This window comes from Arvicanthis niloticus, chromosome 14 (assembly GCF_011762505.2).
Source record: "Arvicanthis niloticus isolate mArvNil1 chromosome 14, mArvNil1.pat.X, whole genome shotgun sequence".
NCBI lineage: Eukaryota > Metazoa > Chordata > Mammalia > Rodentia > Muridae > Arvicanthis > Arvicanthis niloticus.
This window is the reverse complement of record NC_047671.1, coordinates 21,184,641-21,204,916: the sequence shown is the minus strand read 5'-3', so window position 1 is coordinate 21,204,916 and position 20,276 is coordinate 21,184,641. Positions and strand designations below refer to the sequence as shown.

At 46.3% G+C, this 20,276-nt stretch overlaps 1 protein-coding gene across 3 annotated transcripts in view; it reads left to right on the top strand.

The window, feature by feature from the left end:
* Nucleotides 1-5,697: 5,697 nt before the first annotated feature.
* Ldlrad4 (low density lipoprotein receptor class A domain containing 4) overlaps nt 5,698-20,276 on the top strand; it is a 320,565-nt gene continuing 305,986 nt past the window's right edge. Inside the window, exon 1 of one of the 3 annotated variants that reach the window (XM_034517657.2) lies at nt 5,698-6,126. The gene's annotated coding sequence lies outside the window, so the exon portion shown is untranslated. Of the gene's footprint in view, nt 6,127-6,200; nt 6,295-6,348; nt 6,959-20,276 lie in introns of those variants that run through there. The other 2 variants (XM_034517660.2, XM_034517659.2) reach the window with 2 other exon arrangements.

The window sequence follows — 20,276 nt, the reverse complement described above, 5'->3', positions numbered from 1 at the left end:
AAGACGAGATTGATGTTCCACCCAGGGTGTTCCCAAAACCCATCTCCACCCAACTTAAAAGAGGACTTCTGCCCCTGGACCAAGCAGAGAGGGGCTACCCAGAACCCCCTCTGACTGGTGATTTAATTTCTTGCTTAGGTTGCGAGGCAAAGCACTGCAAAGGAATATAACATAAAACTTGAAAATATCTTTCTGGGTTCCCTGAGGAACAAGCCTGACTGCATAGGGTTGATGTCCAAAGTATCCCCTCTCCAGGAAAAAGACATCGGGATGGGTATGGCCCCCATGCCTCACTGGACAACGCCAGGAGGACCAGAACCATCACAAGGTCCCCTTTAATTACTGGAGGTCTCTATGGCAAGATTAGAATTGCCACAGTCCCTCTATATTGAGAGAAAGGGGGAGATGTTGGGAGTGATCTTGCTTATACATTAATGGTCTAAGTCCACCATAGGCCTAAGTTAGCCATACATGCCTACTGACACAAAGTCTTGGTCTCTGTGGGAAAGCACTAACCCCAGAACAGATAGCTATAGGTCTTGTAGACAGTTGCCCTGGTGGGAAAGTACTAACTTAGATAATAAATGAATAATAGATGTTATGGATAGGTACATAGTGACCTGCCCTGCTTCTTCTGTGAACTCTTCACCCAGCTAATATCCTGTTCTGGAGAACATCTGTACTTCCCCTGAGATCACCTGTGCTCCCCAGAAACAAAGAAGACCCTGCATCATCCCCCTCCCCACATCCTGTTTCTATGTGTATATAACCCCCATGTGGAAAAATTAAAATTTGGCAGCTTGATCAGACTCTAGACAGGCTGTCTGTTTCTTGCCTACCCTCACCCCGCCCCACTTCTCTCTTCCAGGTCCTCCGGATCCTAGTTCATGCCCCGTGGGACTGGGGCATTCTTGGAGGTACAGATCTCAAGGAGAGGTTTCTTTGAGCCATCATTATGATGCTCACTAAATGATACCTGAGTTTTCTCCTAGATCCCACAGGCTGCCCTCATTCCTGCCCATGGGTTGTCCTTTATCCTTAAAGGCTACACAGAAGAACTACTTTGCTTCAATAACTGTTACGTTATGACTCTCTGGCCTCTTATCAGCCAGATATTTAAAAGCTCAGAAGAATAACTCAGGTACTTCAAAGTCATGTGTAGCAATGTGCTTACTAGCTGTGCTCTTTGTGTCAGCTCCACTTACACGTAAAAGGGTGTGCAGGTACAGAGGGCTAGCATCACTCAGTGTTCACCCACGACTGTGCTGCCTCTCTGACTTCACAAACACATTCCTGAAGTTTCTTTTTTTTTTTTTTCTTCTCTTCATCCAAACAGACAACTTGTTTTGTACTCTGAAACTTTAGCTGCAAGGCTTTTGGAGTGGGAGAAAGAAAACAGCTGGAGAATCTTTCTTCCTGGCTTCTGATGTACAAAATCTTAAAGGAGTGATTGAGGATACCCAGTAAAGGTAAAAATGTGTAACCTTATTGGAGGAGGTGTGGCCTTGTTGGAGAATGTGTGCCACTGCATAGGTGTCCTCTGAGCTGTCCCATGCTCAGGTTCTGCCCAGTGTGGATGAAAATCTCCTCCTGGTTGCCTTTGGATCAAGATGTAGAACTCTTGACTTCTCCATCGCCAAGTCTGCCTGCACAATGCGCATGCTTCTCATCATGATGATAATAGACTGAACCTTTGAAACTGTAAGCCAGCCCCAATTAAATATTTGCTTTTATAAGAGTTACCTTGGTCATGGTGTCTCTTCACAGCAATAAAACCCTAAGACAGACATTATTGTACGTCTATCTATCTATCTATCTATCTATCTATCTATCTATCTATCTATCTATCTGATAGACCGTTGTAGGCATAATTCTAGTAAAAGCTATGATAATACAAACATGTCAGTGTTCTGGTTTGGGAGTATGTGTCTCTGAATTTACGTGGAATCTTAATCCCCACTGTGTCCGTGTTAAGAGGAAGAGCCATTGCAGAATCTGTCAGGACATGAGGACTCATGAATAGCATTACTGTCCTTACAGAAGGCTGGAGGGAGGGAGTTGTTTTCTTCTAGCCTTCTCTAATTTGTGAAGACAAAGAAAGTGCCATCTCTGATGAACAGGCCATCAGTAGACATCAAATCTGCTGGCACCTTGATCTTGAACCTCCAAGCCTCCAGAACTATAAGAAATATTTTTTTTTCAGTGCATAAGCTATGTGACCTTTGGGATTTTGATATAGTAGCGTTAGTAAACTGTGATGCTCAGCCTAGAAATACGTATGAGTAGCACTGATATGTTCGCTTATGGAAGGCATTTTGTTTTTTTACTTTCTACCTCACATTTTTATTCTAACTGACATATTAACTGATGGCCAACTTACAACTCAAAATTCAGCACATGGTTCTTGAGTTTTGTGTCATGAAGCAGATCAGAGAAACCTTGAGGATGGAGTCTGTGGTATAGACCTTAGACTTACACGTCTCCATCTTTTTAATTGGGACCAGGTAGTAGGAAAATCCAGTGAAGCTTCCAAGGGAACCTCAAGGAACAGTTTCAGCCACATGGTGTCGGCATGGTCATGGGAAGGGGACTTTAATGCCATGAGGGATTCATCTTATTGGCATATCAGCTTCACCTTTTGGCAGCACCAGTGTTCATTCACAGCACACAAATGAGTCAATACCTTCTTTGTGGCAAGAGGTGCAAGGTGCCAGATATATGGGGGTACAGTAGGGTGCTTGTGGTAGCTTTTTATTTCTTTGATGACAAAGTTGAGAAAATCAGTTGCAAAGGAGGTTTTTTACCTCCAGGGTTCAGAGATTCAGGTCCTGATGCTTTGTGCCTTGCTGGCACGGTATATCACATGGTAGATGTGGACAGAAAGCGAAGAGCAGTGGCTCCCAACCTTCCTAACTCTGCGACCCTTCCACACAGCTCCTCCTGTTGTGGCGAAACCCCCAACCATAAAATTATTTCATTGCTACATCATAATTGTAATTTTGCTACTGTTATGAATTATAATATAAATACCTGATATGCAGGATATCTGATATGTGACCCTCAGAGGGATCTCGACCCACAGGCTGAGAACCATTTGGCAGAGAGTGATAGGGAGAAGCCAATATCCTTTCAAGGGCATGCCTCCAGTGCTTTAACTTCTTCTCCCCCAGGTCCCACTACTTAAAAGTTTTACTGTTTTCTGTTAGTGTCTTGAGCTAAGGACCAAGCTTTTAACAAACGAACCTTCAGGGATACTTCATGTCCAAACCATAGAGGAATGCATGGTTCTCTCTGCCATTTTTTCGTCTGAGAGAGTTGCACCTACTGCAGTGACCTCATCTTATCAAGTCTTCCTATAGCCAATTAATTAATCCTCCTTCCCGCAATTAAAAATGTATTGCATCACACACAGAGTACACCCACCCCCTTGATTTTTAAGAATACAACTGTTGGAGTTTTAGATATGCATATACTCTTGTGTCCACACTGAGATCAAAATACAGACCACCCCCCTTTATCATTTACCACTTACCATGCAATTTTCTTACTTCTTTTAAAAATATTTAATTAAAAAATATATCTGCATATATATGTGCCTGCTTGTATGTTTGTATACCATGTACATGCAGTGCCCCAAGGAGGCCAGAAGAGGGTGTTGGATCTTCCCTGTCAACAGAGGTGCAGGTTGTTGTGAGTCATGGGGTGGGTGCTGGGAAGTGAACCCTGGTCCTCGGCAAGAGCAGGGAGTGCTCTTAACCACTGAGCCATCTCCCCAGCCCCCAGTGTTTTAACTCCTATCACCAACTATTTTCTTCTTACACTTTGGAACATCATCTAAATAAAATCAAGTCACAAGTATTATGTTTTTGGCCTGTCTTCTTCGAGTCAAGTAAATATTTGGGACATTTATCCCTGTTGTGTCTCTCAGTGGCTCTGGATTAAGCTGCACTTAATCCTTGATTTTATGAATGTGCCTAAACCTACGAATGACACACTTAGGACAGTGGCTTGTTTTCAGGTTTCCTTTTGCATTTTAACAAACCGATTGTTAAAAAAGTACCTTACTCTTGTCTTTTCTTGGTTCTCTGTATTCATTTCTCTTGAACCACCCTGGAAGAGGAACTGCCTGCTATGTATACCATTTTTTTTTTTTTTTTAAAAACTGGACACCCTCCCTTAAGAAGAACTATACTTAGAGAGGCAGGTTCTATCCAGTCTTCAGCTAAGACAGGAGATAGACACACAGCGACATTATCCTGTCATAGTTTGATCAGAAATGCCGAACCTTTGTAAAAGATGTGAACTACATTAGAGGGAGGTAGGGACTGGGCTGGTGGGATGAAGAACTATGAAGTTGGTTTGCTTGGGGGCATGCAAGGTGGAGGAGCTACAAGGAGACAAAAACTTGGTTTGCCTTTTGTTCGTCCAACAGGCTTCAAAGCCTCGCCCCGTCCCCCTTTACACTGCTCCTCTTCTATCTACCTGAGCGGCTCACAACTGGGAGCCAGAACAGAGCCTGGCAGAGCAGGCTGCCTATGTTGTTCCTGGGATGAGTTCAACAGAACTGGATGTTAAAGCTGCCGCAGGTAGGTGGCAGTAGAGTATGCGGATTCAACACTTGGTGTTGACCGGGTCATTTAGCAACGCTAAATCTTTATCTTTGTGGATGGGGCCACATCCCCAAACGTTTCACAGCCACAACCTCATCATCTGTAAAGTGGAGAATGGCTCACTGTTATTGTGAAGATTAAGTAAAAGCAATCTGTGAGAAATGCTTACCACATGCTTCTCCATTGTGACAATTCACATACAAACGTGGGTCTCTAGGACGGCTAAGTAGAACTGAAGACAAGAAAAACTGAATGAAGATAATATTCCATTAACGGAAAAGTTACTGATAAATTAACTGCAGGTTTCAAAATATTCATCTCTCTGGTATCATAAAAGTAGGAGTTGAGAATGGGTTGGGGCGTGGTGTTGAAAACTGTTACCCCCTTTAATAATTTCCATCTCTGTTAAACCAAACCTGAAACTTGGGTTCGTGTATCTTGACGGTGTCTGCAGGGAGGATCATTTTGGCAGAGAGGAACTCAACTCTCTAATTGTGTTGACTGCAATAAAATTGGCAGTGGCAGCAATCAATCTCCATCAAACATGACTGGGTAGACCAGAGTCTGTGCTCGTACTTCCGGAGAACCGATGACCTATTTATTGTCTGCCTTCAGTGGAGGTCCTGTCCAGGACTTTCGTAGGATTTGGAGGTCTTTCTTCAAGGGCAAAGGGTCATAGCTCCAGGAGAAGGGACCCACTCCACTGTCCAGTCCAGACCCATTTCCCTAGAAGAGGGCATGATACCAGGGGAGTCCAGAGGACTCTCTCCAGGCTGGAGGAGGAGGCTCCCCAGACGTTTAACCCTTCCCACTCACTGTCCTGTGGTCCTACTGTGTGCCTGAGATCAGATCAAGTTCTGCTGTGGGTGGGCATTCACAACCCGGGGTGGCAGTAGATGCCCACCCACTTCTCAAACCTCCGGTGGCCTATCCTACCCGCAGCGAGGCAGCGAGCGCTTGTCTAGCGCCCCAGCTCCAGGCTCTTTACAGGGCTCAGGGTCCCGGGTGTGCTGCGATCTCCCCCTCTCTCCTCCCAGGAGCCCCGGACCCGCAGCCTGGGGGTGTGGGGTGTGTGTGTGTACCTGGGCGGGGCTGCATCCCCCCGGCGGCGCCCCCCGCCCCCGCCGTCTGGCCGCACGCCGAGTCCTCGCCGCAGAGCCGGGGGAGGAGCGGCCGAGGCTGAGTAGAGACAGACCCGGCCTCGGCGTGGTGGCGGGACGCCGGCCCCAGCCCGACAGCACCGGCGCTCTCCCTCCCTCTCTCTCCCTCCCGTCAGCCGGCGGGGATCCCCAGCAAGCCGGGGAGGAGCTGCGGCGGCCGCCAGACAGGCTGCAAGTCCTGAAGAAGGCGAAAGGGGGGCGGGGAGCTCCGAGAGCCCGGTGGCAGGTCCCTCTTAAAGAGCTACGCCGCGCCGTGCCGCGCCACCCGGAGCGCTGCCCCTCCCCCGCAGCCCGCAGGGTCGGTGGCCGAACTGCGCGGTGGGCGGTCCCGCTCGCCCATCCAGGGGCTGCGGCAGGTGAGTGCCGCCCACCGTGGTCTCCGCGTCTGGCCGGAGTTCACCTCTGAGCTGGGGCGGGCGAGGGAGGGAGGGGGGGGTAGGCGGGGAACGGGCCGGGATGCCCGCCAGACTGCGCCGGCGGCCAGTGCTCTCCCGGTCCCCGCGTCCCCGAGACCCGCGCACCAGGTCTGTGAGGTTGTGTTGCGGGTGGGCGCGGAGGGCTGCCCGGGCGCCTGCCCATCCTCCGAGTGCTCGGTTGGCTGGAGTCTTGTCCACCGACCGGGACCCGGTGCTCTAGAGTGTCCCACTGTAGCTGCTTCATCCTGCAGCACCCGGCGCCCGGGTGGGCGCAAGGGTGCCTGTCCCAAGCGGCGACACTCGGCGACACTCGTAGGCCTGCATGCGAGCTACGGCAGTCTTGGGGGGCTGGAAGTCAGCAGTGAGAAGGCGGAGCGGGAGCGGCCCCGCAGGCTCCCCCTGCACCTTGCGCCCCAGCGCTCAGGCTCCAGGCTTCCCAGACCTCAGACCGTCTTCCCGGGTCCCCCCCCTTCCCGCCCCCCGCGCTTTGACGTCGGCCGCGGGCTGCCCGGGGCTCCTGGCATTGGCTGGCAAAGTCGATTGTCTGGGGCGGCTGCTGTTACACTTAGGCTGGGTCTCCCGGGCCGGGAGGAAGCAGGCGTGTGTTGAATTTCTCTTTGACCCTCACGGTGGAATAAACAGGAAGCGAAGAGCACCCAGCCGAAGGGCCCTGCACTTGCCTTTGTTGTGGGCTCTGCGATGTACTGACTGAAGGAGGTTTCCCGGGACCCCTGCCCGGTGTGCCGTCTGGGCACGGCTGGGGGCGCGCCTTGTGAGTACGCTACTGGGAGACAGCAGGCTCTCTGTGCGTTAATTAGCTGCGGTGCCACATAGAGCATTTACTTGCTTGTTTTTAAACTTTTTTCTTTCTTCTTTCCTTCCTTTTTTTCTTTTCTTTTTCTTTTAATTGGAGGGTTCTCGGTGAGCAGCGAATTCAGGACCACAGGGACGCATGGTGGGTGGGCGTGATTCCAAGAGCCCACACCAGGCGCGTCTGTTCCGGGTTACCTGGAGAGCCATCTCCTTGGCCAGTAAGGACAGTGAGAAACTCGTTAAAACAAGTGGGGCTTCCTAGCTTCTGCCCCAGAACAGGAGTGACTGTTGAGTATCCAGTGGCCACATCAGTCAGCATCATGTTTTGTTTTTTCCACGAAGACTCTTAATGAGCTAGGACGGGTTATTTTGATTGGCTTTTCTTTTCCTCTGAGTTTGTTTCCTTTGCTTTGTTTTTCTAATTATTTATGCCATCTTGCCATTCCTGAACTCCTCACTGAAAGTTAGAGTTAATTATGACTGTGATATTTATTAGTGACCTTCTCTGTGTTCGGCGTTGTGGGGTGTGAAGGGTAGGCGTGATGAGCCCTGCTGGACCTTCAAAGTAAAGAGTGTTGGAGTGGAAAGGTAGCTCTTAGTGGTGGCCGGCTTTCCTAGCATGGTGAGAGACCCTGGCTTTCATTCCCAGCACCAGGTACAAAAAGTAAGAGGCTATGCTGGGCTAGCACTGCCGGGTCCCCTTAATGGCTCTTTCTATTGGTTTGGGTGTCCCCAAACCTTACCCCCTTGTCTGTATCTACCCTGAGCCTTCAGGCCAGTATATTGGATTTCATGGAAGGTTCTATGATGTGAGCACACACCAAACCAGGGCCTAATTTTATATGGAAGAGGTTAACAATCTTTCCCTATGGTTTAAATTCAGCTTATTGGCATCGTAAATTTTCCTTTGCATATCCTTTTTGGAATATAGAATATGTGTTCAGTAAGAGAAAGGATACCAAACCTTGAGTCATTACGAGGATAATAATGGGTCTGAATATTACCTGCATATGAATTTTAATATTCGTTTTCTGCCATCCCAGTAAAAGCTTAATTCTTTAACAGATTAACTTTTTGGTTAACGTAGAGCACGGATAAGAATTAGAGCCGGGACTGTAAATGTCACGGATTTACTGAATTGTAGGTACCCTTCCGCTTGTTAAAACAAAAAACCTCTCTAGTTTCTTAGACCTCTGTAGTTTCTTAGCGTTGGGCTCTTACTACTGGAAGAGTTCGATGCCCTTGTCTATGGCTCCAGTTCCTGTAAGTTTGCATTTGTGTTGGAAAGCGTCTTGCCAGCAGGTATTTAAGGCTATGTCTTGAATCCTCTTGGGTGCTTGGTTTTCATGACCATGATCCTGCAGTGGAGTCCAGCCAGGGCCAGCTGCTTCTTACGGGATTTTGTGGCAATCCTTTGGCACGCCATTTCAAGTTCTACGGCTCTTGCTCCACCCTTCTCCATCAGAATATATACATTCACAGGCAAATGTTGATTCTCACGTCCCCAACATTTCCCCCAACTTTGGACTGTTCCAAGAATAGTTCCCCTGCCAGGCATGTTTAGAGCAAGGACCTGTCTGCAGAGGTGTTTACAGTTTGGGGCTGTGCTGTGTAGTCTTGCTTGACTTAACAGTCTGGCAGAGAAACCCTGTGGCTCATGGGTCACTTTCTGTTTTTTTTTTTTTTTTTTTTTTTTTTTTTTTTTTTTTTTTTTTTAAATCCGGGTTGCTGGAGGAGTTGATTCCTACCTTAGCAGGGACCCAGAGAGGGAAGGATGACTTGTGTGCCCTGTGGATGGTTCCTGGCTGGCTGGCAAGATCCAAACTCTGGATCTCAGTGCATGTATCCCAAATTAAGTGAGTCACTTTATAGTAGTATGCAGGATTGTCCTGTTATCATATCCATATGATTCTGGGGAGGAATACCTGCAAGTGCATAGACTGATTAGATCTTTATAGAAATCTTCTGAATTTGGGTGTATGGGGGGTCAGAGTTGACAGGGAACTCTCAGAAAGGAACAGTTGTAAAAGGAGTATAGCATTTTAACCTGGAAAATGTCAGAGACATTCAGCGCTATTCACACGGACACATGCATTACATGTAATGGTGGCAAACTGTGGTGTCCCTCTGTTTCCCTCTCCTCTCTTAGACCACCCCCCCCATCTTTCCTTGGTGTACTTGTTCCCTGCTTCTTCAGCCATTCCCGTTTGTAGAAAAATTTCCCAAAAGGCATTATTTCTCTGATGTCAACGTTACTTCCTGCCAACATGGGCCGTTAGATGAGTAGTCCATTCTAATCTATATTATGAGGGTACATGAGGAGAACCGTGAGTTTTAAAACAAGAAAATAGGGGCCTGAGGAGATGGCTTGGTCAGTAAGATGCTTGGTGTGCAAGTACAGGGATCTGAGTCAACTTCCCTGGTGCCCATGTTGAAGCCAATGCTGAAGGTGCAGAGTTGTGCAGATACTTGGAACTTGCTGAACTGGTAAACTCTAGATTCAGTGAGAGACTCTGACTCAAAACATACAGTGGAGAGAGACCGAAAAAAGACCTGATGTTGATTTCTGGCCTGCACATGCATATGCATACAGACACACACACACACACACACACACACACACACACACACACACACCCCTCACCCTACATAAATAGGAATGGGAATCTGCATACTATTTGAATTTTATAACCCCAGGACCTGCCACTTTGTGGGGGGATTGTGTGTGTGCACATGCTCACGTGTACATGCATGCATTGCTTTGTGTTCATGTTGGATAACCAAAGGAAATAAACAACCAACCGCCTGAACTGTTCACAAATGTAGATGTGTTGGGTTTAAATTTCTAACTACTATTGGTTTTCCCCTGTTACAGGAAGACTTAAGAATAATGTTTGTGTTGTTACATATCCATTTGATTTAAAGATGGATTGCTTTTCTTTGAATTCCCACTAAAAATGGTACTTTGACCTTTTTAGGCTTTTGTTGTTTTGAGGACTTCTCTCTCTACCAAGCTTGTTTTCCAGCTAGGTCTTGGAAATTATGAAGAATGTAGCTGTAATTTTTCCCTTGATTGGCAGCCGGAGAGCTTTCCTGGACAAAAATAAGGCTCTACTGTGCCAAATGGTTGACTTTTCTAGAATAAAAACTCTAAAGGGTATGCAAAAAGTCTTCTGGTTAATATATTGGCATTCCCAGAACCCACTAAAACCCTGACAGCCTGCCAGCATTCACTTAATGAGGACGCAGAATGTCTGGCTCAAATTCCCACGAGCGGAACGGGGTGGGGGCTGGATGTCCACACCCTTTATTAATTTTTAATGACTATTTTTGTTTTGCAGATTTTGCTTCAGTACCCCAGTAGCCTCACCGCTTACCCCCACGTCTCCCCCCCACCCCCACCCCACTCCATTCATTTATTTACTTGCTATAGGAAAACAGTGAAGTACTTGAGATCACCAGCAGATCACGTGTGACTGCATGAGTTCTTTCGTTGCTGCTTTTTCTCTCGGTGTTTTTCTTTTTCCCTTCCTTAGTTTTTGGAAAAGGAAGAGAGAAAAAGAAACAGAGAAGATGACAACTTTTAAAGAGAACGATGTTTTGTTGTCTGCTGGGAAAAGAGACGCATTTATGAAACTTTTAGGTTTGTCAGACAGTTTATATGACAGTGCAAGTTGGTGCTTGCCAAGCTCCAGACAGATTGTTAATGTTCCATGACAGGGATAAATAAATTACTGCTGTCTGCAACACGCTTGCACTGCAAACCCACTGAGCAGCGCAGCTGGCTCTGTGCTTTTCTTGGGGCTGGGTGGAAGTATACAGCCGCACAGAAGGCCTCTGCCTGCTGCCTGCAGCACTGAGACCTGGTTTAGAGGTGAAAAGGGTGTGTCTCTCACTTTTATTTGGGGCTTTATGGGTAGAATCCACTTACCACATATCTGTTTCCCCTCCTCCCTTAATTTTTTACATCTGTCCACATCTGGGTCTTCTGGTCTATACCCACGTTTCTCCTCCCAGGAAAGGGAAACCTTCCTATCTGCTAAGAGCCTGAGGTATTCCACAGTCAAGTTCTAAGCTGTTTACAGTGGTGTTCTCTGTGCAGTGGATGAGTGTGTGCTGCCTGGAAGGGGGATGGGTGGCACTCCTTGGGCATAATGCACTTTTATCGTGGCAGTTTGGCCACTCGGCTGGCAGAGTGACAGGTGTAATTGACCTGATGGTCTTGCTCTAGTTAGTGGACACACTGCTCAGATTACAAAGCCACCCCCCATGCAGAGCCCCAGCCAAGTGATTTGCAATTCTCCTTGCAGATAGGACTCTAGGCCTGGCTTATTAAGTGACATTAAGGTCAGGAATCGGGTGGGTGTGAGAGACATGTGTGTGCCCTTAGCCACCCTCTTTCTAACTGCCCTGCAGGGACTCTTCAAAGCCTTACTTGGAAAAGGAAATAACCCATCCCATCCCCTCTGGCTGGCCCTTCCTTCTCATGGGGTGTGGTGGGGGACCCTTTGGTGTGTGTGGACTTCCTGCCCTTGGGGTTTGCAGAATGTGGGCTTCCTGCCAACTGTGCTGGTTCCTGTGTGCTTGCCGGCCACTTCTCTCCAGATATAGGCAGTTGCTGGGGCAGGCACAACACAGTATTGTTTCTATTGCCTGTGCCTCGGGGACTGGCAACCTGTGTGGAGAGTTAGGGCAGCAATTTCTGTAGTAAAAGTTCACCGTCTTTCTAAGGCCAAAGCCAGAGGGCTGCTTTCCGAAGGGCTCCTTGACCCTGGTCAGACCTGCATGGACCCTGGCACTTGGTCAGATCACTATGGCAGGAATTTCACTTATGGGCATGTGTTCTCTGCTGGCTTCTCTTCTTAGTGCCGTGCATCTATAAGTTAACATAATCTTCACAGTGGCTTTGTGACAGACGCAGCTGACATCCGAGTTGTACGGACACAAGTCAAGAAGGTATTGAAAGTCTTTCTTTTTGTTTTGTTTTTTGGTTTTTTGTTTTTCGAGACAGGGTTTCTCTGTGTAGTCCTGGCTGTCCTGGAACTCACTCTGTAGACCAGGCTGACCTCGAACTCAGAAATCCGCCTGTCTCTGCCTCCCAAGTGTTGGGATTAAAGGCGTGTGCCACCACTGCCTGGTTATCCAAAGTCATATAAACATGTAAATAAAACAGTGGAGTCCTGAACAGCTTGGGCCATCTGGCTTAGAGAGCTGTGGCTTTGACACTTTGGAAAAGGGCTACCCAAGCTGGCCACACATTCTTTATCAGAGGCCATATGAGTTTGAGAAGGAATGTCCCACCATTTCTCTGCTGGTCTCGGGGTAGTTTCCAGTGGGATTCTCACTAGCTAGCGTGCCCAGAGTCCTCCTGTCTGCCCCCACTTCCATATTTTCTTAGTACCATCCTTGTTGATTCTTGTCTCTGCTGTCTGGTCTGTGGAGAGAGCCTCAGTTCTGAGAATGGGACAAGCAGTGGCTTTGTGTTTGTTACATTGTACCTTCAGTTCCTTGACAGGAAGGCACAAACCCACTAGGAGTGGAATGCTTTTCCATGCCCTTCAAAACTACATACATTCCTTTTTCCATAGTGCTCTGGAGGAACTTGACTGCCTGCTTCCTAGGGATAAAACAGGTTCACAGAAGGGTGTGTGGGGTTGAGGGGAAACTGGAAAACTTCAAAGTGTCTATTTATTTAGATGGATCATGGAGTACTGTACTTTTCCCTTTGGCTCACATTTGAAGAAACTTGCAATGAAGATTCTGGACTAGGCATAACAGGGCATCAATCAATTAGCCACACACAGAAATATGCGTATACAGCTTGTAAATACTTGTGCATCTTGGACCAACACAGAGTCTATGTGGGTTTGAGATTATAGGAAGAGGTAAACTTACAAGGGATGTGCATATAAAATTGGGCCAACTGAACAGCCCTTGCCATGTTTGGAAGCATTCTTATGACCATGGGATAGCAAAGCCTCTAAGCTCAGTATCCAGCAGATGTTTCTTGGGTCTTGTATGTGGAATGTGTGCCATCTCCTATACGAATTTGCACCATGGCACCCACTCACTGCAAGACATGTTGGAGCTTTTGTCCGGTTGGTTCACAGGCTGGTCTGGAAGATTCTAGGCGGGAAGAGGAACTCTTTCAGTGACTATCCTGGTCTAGCCTCTGTCTTCCTTATATCTGTAACACTGTGAGCACCTAGAACTTGAGCCTGTCCTAGAGTAACTGAATCTGTCAGTCTCTGGGTAGAAATAAGATTTTTTCCTCTCTGTTCCTTTGCTACTGATAATAGAAAGAAAGAAGAAAAATAAAACTGACTGAAATCGCTCACAATGCCTCCATCTCGAGAGTTAATCAGTATAAACAGTTTAGTTGATTCAATTCAGTTTATTAACTTGGTACAAACTTATATAGAGAATTTTATTGATTGATTGCAAAATCATGTATAAATTTGTATATCCTTTTCTTTCAAAACATTGTATTCAATCATGAACTTTTATAATGTGATTTAAATATTGTTCCAAAATATTTCTATATTTTTATTAGTATTATGTATTTACCTTTATGAATTTTTAGAAAATTATTATTAATATCATATATGTGTGTCTGTGTGTGGGCATGTTCCCATGTGTGCAGGCACCCTTGGAGGCCAGAAGAAGGTTATAGATGATTTCTTCAAGATGGAGTTCCAGGAGGTTGTGAGCCAACCCACTTGGGTGTTGGAAACTGAACTCAGGTCCTTTGCAAAGCAGTATTTACTCTTAACTGCTGAGCCATCCCTCTGTCCCCTCCTTTGTGGTTCTGCTGTTATTTTTAAAGAACTGTTTTAGAACACCGAGACTGATACTAGTCTTTTCCATTATAAATGATATTTTACTGAAAAACTATTAAAAAAAAACAGGATCTCACTCAGTAGCTCAGGCTGGCCTTGAACTTCCTATTGTAAGGCAGGTTGGGCTCAAATTCATGGAGATCCTCCTGAGTGCTGGGATTATAGGTATGAGCCTTACATCTGCCTTAAACATTTCTGTATTACATACAGATGTTGAGTAGTTTTCTAAAGGGAGGGCCAATGAATATAAGACTTTTTGAGGGTCTTCCAAAAGCTGGCCAGTTGGGTCTTAGAATGAGTGGGGCAGCTCACAGCACCACAGATACAGGAGCTACAGAGTAACTGTGCCATGTTAACACCGACCATCAGTGTCAAAATCTTTGGATGCTTGTCAGTGAAATAATCTGATTTTAATGTTTCTATTCCTTGTTCTTATTGCTGAAAATCTTGGTCTGTATCATTTGAGTTATAGCTGGAAAACTGCCTGTTTATTATAATTGTTAAGGGCAAATGTAATGATGGTTTAAATATGAAGTTAGTTTTACTCAAATAAGGGCACATTAACAGTCTAATAATTTATATTTGTCTATCTATTTATATATCTATTATATCTCTCTCACCTATCTATCAATCATCTATCTATCTATCTATCTATCTATCTATCATCTATCCATCTATCACCTATAAATCTATCAAGACACTTCATGTTCTCTGTACTTTGTACTCAATTGTTCATCAAAGGTCTCAACCCTTCCAGACCTGTATGCTCAACAGTTCCGTGTCTCCCAAACTGCTTGCTCCTAAAATGAAAGTCATTTTAGTGGGGCCTGATTAATCAAAGTCTGTGTTCATCAAGAGGTTAGAAACAGCTAGAGTGGCAGACTGTTTCAGTAGCTGAAGGATACAGGAAATGCAGGAAGACATCACTATTACTAGTTGTAATTAGTGTGGTGTAGCTATCTTCCTAGGCACCTGCACCGTGTAAGGCATTCATCTGCTGTGGGTGTGTGCTGGGGGCATGACTCAGTATGCACTGTTGCCTGGTAGACAGTGGGTGGGTCCATGGGACTGTGCAAGCAGTTTCTGTTTTGTGGGAAGCCTTCACCGAAGTGTTCAAGGGAGTACAGACATGGTAAGGACAGACTGCGATGCAGCTAGAGTGACTGGCTGTTCCTGGAGGCACTCTGCCCCCTCTGCCTGAGAGTTGGACCTTAAGATGGGTTCTTCTGTATGTCTGGAGGCTCAGTGAGTGCCAAATTCTTCCTGAGGCACATACCTGTTCTCGTGGGTTCTGGGCAGTGAAGATGGTGTTGTACATATACAGTGTTCTGGCTAGTTTTATGTAAACTTGACACTAGAGTCATTTGAATGGAGGGAACCTCAACTGAAATATATGTGTGTACATATATTTAAATTAAGATGCAGCTCTAGGGCATTTTCTTATTTAGTGATTGATAGGGGAGGGCCCAGCCCATTGTGGATGGTGTCTTCCCTGGGCTGGTGGTCCTGGATTCTATAAGAAAGCAGCTTGAGCAAGCCATGGGGAACACCCTTCATGGCTTCTGCATCAGCTCCTGCCTCCAGTTTCCTGCCCTGTATGAGTTCCTGTCCTGATTTCCTTCAGTGATGGACTATGGGTGTGGAAGCATAAGCCAAATAAACCCTTTCCTCCCCGAGTTGCTTTTGGTCATGGTGTCCCATCATAACAATAGTAAACATAACCCCAACTAGTTACACTACTAGTTATAACTATGTAGTTATAACCAGCTTTCATAGTATATTTAGTGCTGGAAAATGGTGTTATTCATTTTTGATAAAGGTGAGAGGTAAACTCAGGTGGAATTATTTAATAGAACTCTCAGTGACGTGGTCTACAATGCAACATTCCTTGTTTAATTGCTATAATAAAGTGTGTGTATCCCATTTTTAAAGATCTGGGCACACTTAGATCACTGAGGAAGGGCCCTGTCCTGATAGTTGAGGCTGTCCCTGCCTGACCTGTTGAGGAAGCTGAGGTGTCACAGGGAATTGAGCATAAGCCCTGGGGTAACTGCCCACAGCGTACATGGAGGATTAGGCAGACCCATGTCTCTGGGATCCCCACAGATTCCACCGCTGGGCTTTGCTGTCACCTGCTACACCTCTAGCCATCCTCTTGGGGCTCTTGTCCTGCTTGGGCAAGGAGGTTTTGTGACTCCAGCCAGTTTCTAGGCTCCATACTTGACTTTGTGGTTCTCCAACATAACCATTTGCCCACTTCATACATTTTGGAAGGACCGAATAAGATAGGGCGTGTGCAACCATTTGGGAGAGGCTTATTACCCGGACACATTGCTTCCTAAATGGAAGCTCTTCAGCCAAATATGAAGTGTTTGTGAAGTGCTTGCCCAGAATGCACTGGAATGTGGTCAGAGGCCCAGATCCTGCACTTTGGGGACTGAGAGACGAAGAGATAAATGGAATATGGTATAAGAAGCAGCTGGTGACTCAGGGAAGTTCCATGAGCTGGCTTACAATCAAGTCAGGTTTCAGAAAAGCACTGTAAGTGGAGGTGAGCAAGGCCACTAGGCCCAGAGCTGGTGAGCGTGGGTGTTTCCTCAGTCCGTCTTTCTTCTATCCTCTTCTCTTTTTTTCCTAGAACTCATATTCTGTCCAAGCACTAGGTACCAAGAAGGCAAATATCGCTGTCCCCAAGCGATAGAAGACAGATGATCACACTATAGCAATAGCCCCACACAGGAGAAAGGGAGCCTTTGGTTAATGCAGGGAAATCTTAAGAGGGGTTAAAGGGTGTGCTTTGACTGTCCCTTGTCACTGTCTCCCAGCACCCTGTTCACATGTTGAAGTATCATCCCCAGTGTGATAATATTGAAAGCCAGAGTTTTTATGACAGTGGTCCTTAACCTTCCCGGTGCTGCTACCCTTTAATACAGTTCCTCACGTTGTGGTGACTCCCAGCCATACAATTATTTTTGATGCTACTTCATACCTGTAACTTTGCTTCTGTTATGAATCATAATGTAAATATCTGATATGCAGGATTATCTGTTATGCGACCCCTGTGAGAAGGTCATTTGATCCACAAAGGGGTTGTGACCCACATAGGTTGAGAACCATTGCTTTCAGAGGTCATTGGGCCAGCAATGGGGAAGTGCAGTAAGAGGCCAGGAGTATGTGGCTTGATGTAGGGGAAGGGTGATGTGGGTGTCTCATGTGGGTATCATAGACATATGTCAGTGCTTACAGCTCCTGAAATGTGAGAGTTTAAATTATTTCTTATTTCTGTTAGTTTTTTTTTTTCCTTTGAGGTTCTGGAGAACAAACTCATGGTCTCTACCAAGCTACGTAAGCACTGAGCTATGCCCCCAGCTCCCATGTCTGTAGTTTTAATGTGCCAACAACTCAACATTGTTCTGCCACATGGACACTTAAGGGTCCTTTTCCCAAGTTTTGTTTAGAGGGACACAGGGTGACAGCAGCTTAGGTGACATGAAAGTGTAGTGCATTGTTGACACAAAGAAATGGTCATCAAAATATTGGGATTGTTTACCCGTGTTTGGAGCATTGGCTTTGTTTTAGCTTATGAGAATGGGGTGTTTTAGGGTGGTCCATTAATTCCATGTGTTCAATGTGCATGGAGCAGAGAGATGTTTCTTTCACTGGCTTCATGGAAGATGGATGCATCATGAGAAAGATGCAAGAGAATTAAACTTGAGACATGTGGGTATTCATTCTCAAGACAAGTGTGGTGGGAGACAGTCTAGCACTGGGGATATTGAAGGGGCAAAGTCTTCTATGGATGGACCAGGCATGGAGAGGTCCATGCAGGTTTTGTAGCTGATAAATGCCCCAGGTGAAGGATGGATGGGCCAATTCTCAAAGGTGGCCCACAGGGTGAGGAATTTTGTTGGAAGACTAAACAAGGACAAGGGGCACATGTTTGGTCAACATCAGCCATGGCTGGTGCTCACTGTGGTCATTGTTTGGATTGTGTCATGGTGCGGGGCTACAGAAACACAGGACTGGCTCTGACGTGGCTCTTCTCCCCCCCCCCCCCCGAAAAACCACATTGAGACTGACAAAGAAAAATGAGCCTGTTGCATACCCACCATGCTGACCAGCTTTCTGTACCGTGGCAAACCTCTGTAATAACCGGCCCATAAAGAGAAAAGAGCCGTTTGGGCCCATGGCTTTAAACATTCTAGTCTGATTGGTTTGGGGCCTGTGGAGAAGCAGAGCATCATGGGAAGGGATCATGTGGTAGAACCAAAACATCTCATGTCATGACCAGAGAGTGCAAGCAAAGAAGAAAATTTGCTCCGACCATCGCCTTTGAGGGAAAGCCCACCAAGACCTAAAGCATTCCACGTGCAAAGGCTGTACTGTGTTCCAATCCTGCCACTCTGAAGACTGAGCTTTTGGGAGGAGGCATTCACTATAGAAGTTACTTTGGTTATACCTACTTATTCACACTTTGAGCTGAGACTGGACTGTGGTTGTTTAAGACTTTCTATTTGTTTACATTTTCTAAAATGATTAAATCTCATACCCCATACAGTTCACACAAGGAAGCCAGATCGATCCCTTTCATGTGGGAATAATAATGCTTTCTATTTGCAAAACATTCGTAACTTTTTAAAGCTTTTCACAGACAACATCTAATTATATATTCCTTGGCTTTATGGAGCAAATAATTCATAAAATGTACATACAAGTATAATTAATAGATTCATTCCTTCTACAGTGTACCGTTTGGCTGAGAGTGGAATTTAGGTTTTTTTTTTTTTTTTTAATTTTAATGTGCAAAACCATATTGGAAGGCAGTCTCTTGTTACTGTCCAAGTCATACACAGGCTATTTCCTGAGGGCCATCACGTCTGAGGAATTGCAGTTGGTGGCCGAGCAGATACATAGTCTATGCAATTTTGAGAGGCTAGGATAAAACACTAGAAATTGAAAGTATACATGGTTAAGCCAATGAGAATAAAGGAGTCAAACTGAAGCCCCCTCCAGTGGCTCATCAGGGACAGAGACTTGCTGCAGGTGTGAATCAGGGCCACTGAGTGAACTTTCCTTTCCTTTCCATATTCAACAAGAGTTTTCTGGAGGAGTTGGTAGCTCTTCAAAGGGCCTCAGAAAAAGTCGGACAAACATGCACTCATGCTGCTGCTGGCCATGAAGTGGGAGCTGGGCAGCACAACCCCTTCTTGGGTTTGATTCCCACTGACTTCTGTCCACACTCCAGCCTCTTCCCCACCACCATCCCCAGCCCCCCAACATATTTTTGGCTTCTGACTGGGAACAGCATGTTCAGCTGTGGAGATACAAGTTGCCTTCAGCTGTTTCTCCCCTTTTGGCAAAAACTGCTTCTGTTCTCTGTCCCTGTTGCCTGCTGTGTGGCCCTGGTCCCTGGTCCAGCCCTGGAAGAGTTTGCACTGCTAGCTGCTGCATCCTCCCTCCTGCTCATCCTGCTGTACATGATGCTCTCTTCCTCACTCACTACTCTTGCCAGCTATCCCAGGCCCCTTCCTTGCGGCCACAGTTTTCTGTTCTCTCCCCAGAAGCCCCAGGAACTGTTGCCTCTGGTGAATGTGTGTTCCTGCAACTCTACGGAGCTGCTGCTGCTTTCAGTGCCGGGAGGGTTACAGCAGATTCCATCCTGCTTTTGACGCTGATAATAAAGCCCGAGGGCTGGCACGTCTGCTGGCTTTTCTTGGGTCAGCCGCTCTTAGTTCCCCAGGAGAACAGCAACGACAGGTGCTTCTGGTGAAAACTGCTTGAGGTCACTGGTCAATAGTTTAGGTGGCAAATGAAGTGCTTTCTGATCTCTGGTAATTAGTTTGTGTGATCAATATGTACTGACGAACTTCTTCAGAGGGCTTTTCTCGTAGTTACCCATAGCAAGTTGGTGTAGGGCTTGTAATAAAAAAAGGGGGGGTAGGGGAGACTCCCCTGATGAAGGGGTGTGCCCTGCAGGACACTGCAGATGAAACACTCTCTTTGCGTTTGCTTAGAAGCTGGGTATGGGTTGCCCTAATAGACAACTTGTTATTTTGTCTACCCTTCAAATATACCGCCTGTCGTCAGAAGACATGACAGCAACTGTGATCTACAAGGCTCACTTTCTTGTTTGCTGTTGCTAGGATATGGTAAGACACCAAGGAGGCATTTCTTCTTGCTCCTGGAGTTGCCAGAGAGGGATATCTCCTCGAGGCTAGGAAAGAATTTAAGAACTACACTTGAAAGCAGGCTGGAGAATTTAGCACCCTCTTTCTTGAAGCATATTCCTTTGAGGACCTGGTTGTCACTTTGAGTGTCCTTTAGGAGACCATTGTCTAGGCAAAGCGATCTTTGGGTATTGGGTCTCTGTTGGCAGCATGGCCAGCCAATGAACCCTGCCTGTGAGGCACAGTTGGCATCAGTGCCAGGAGGAAACAG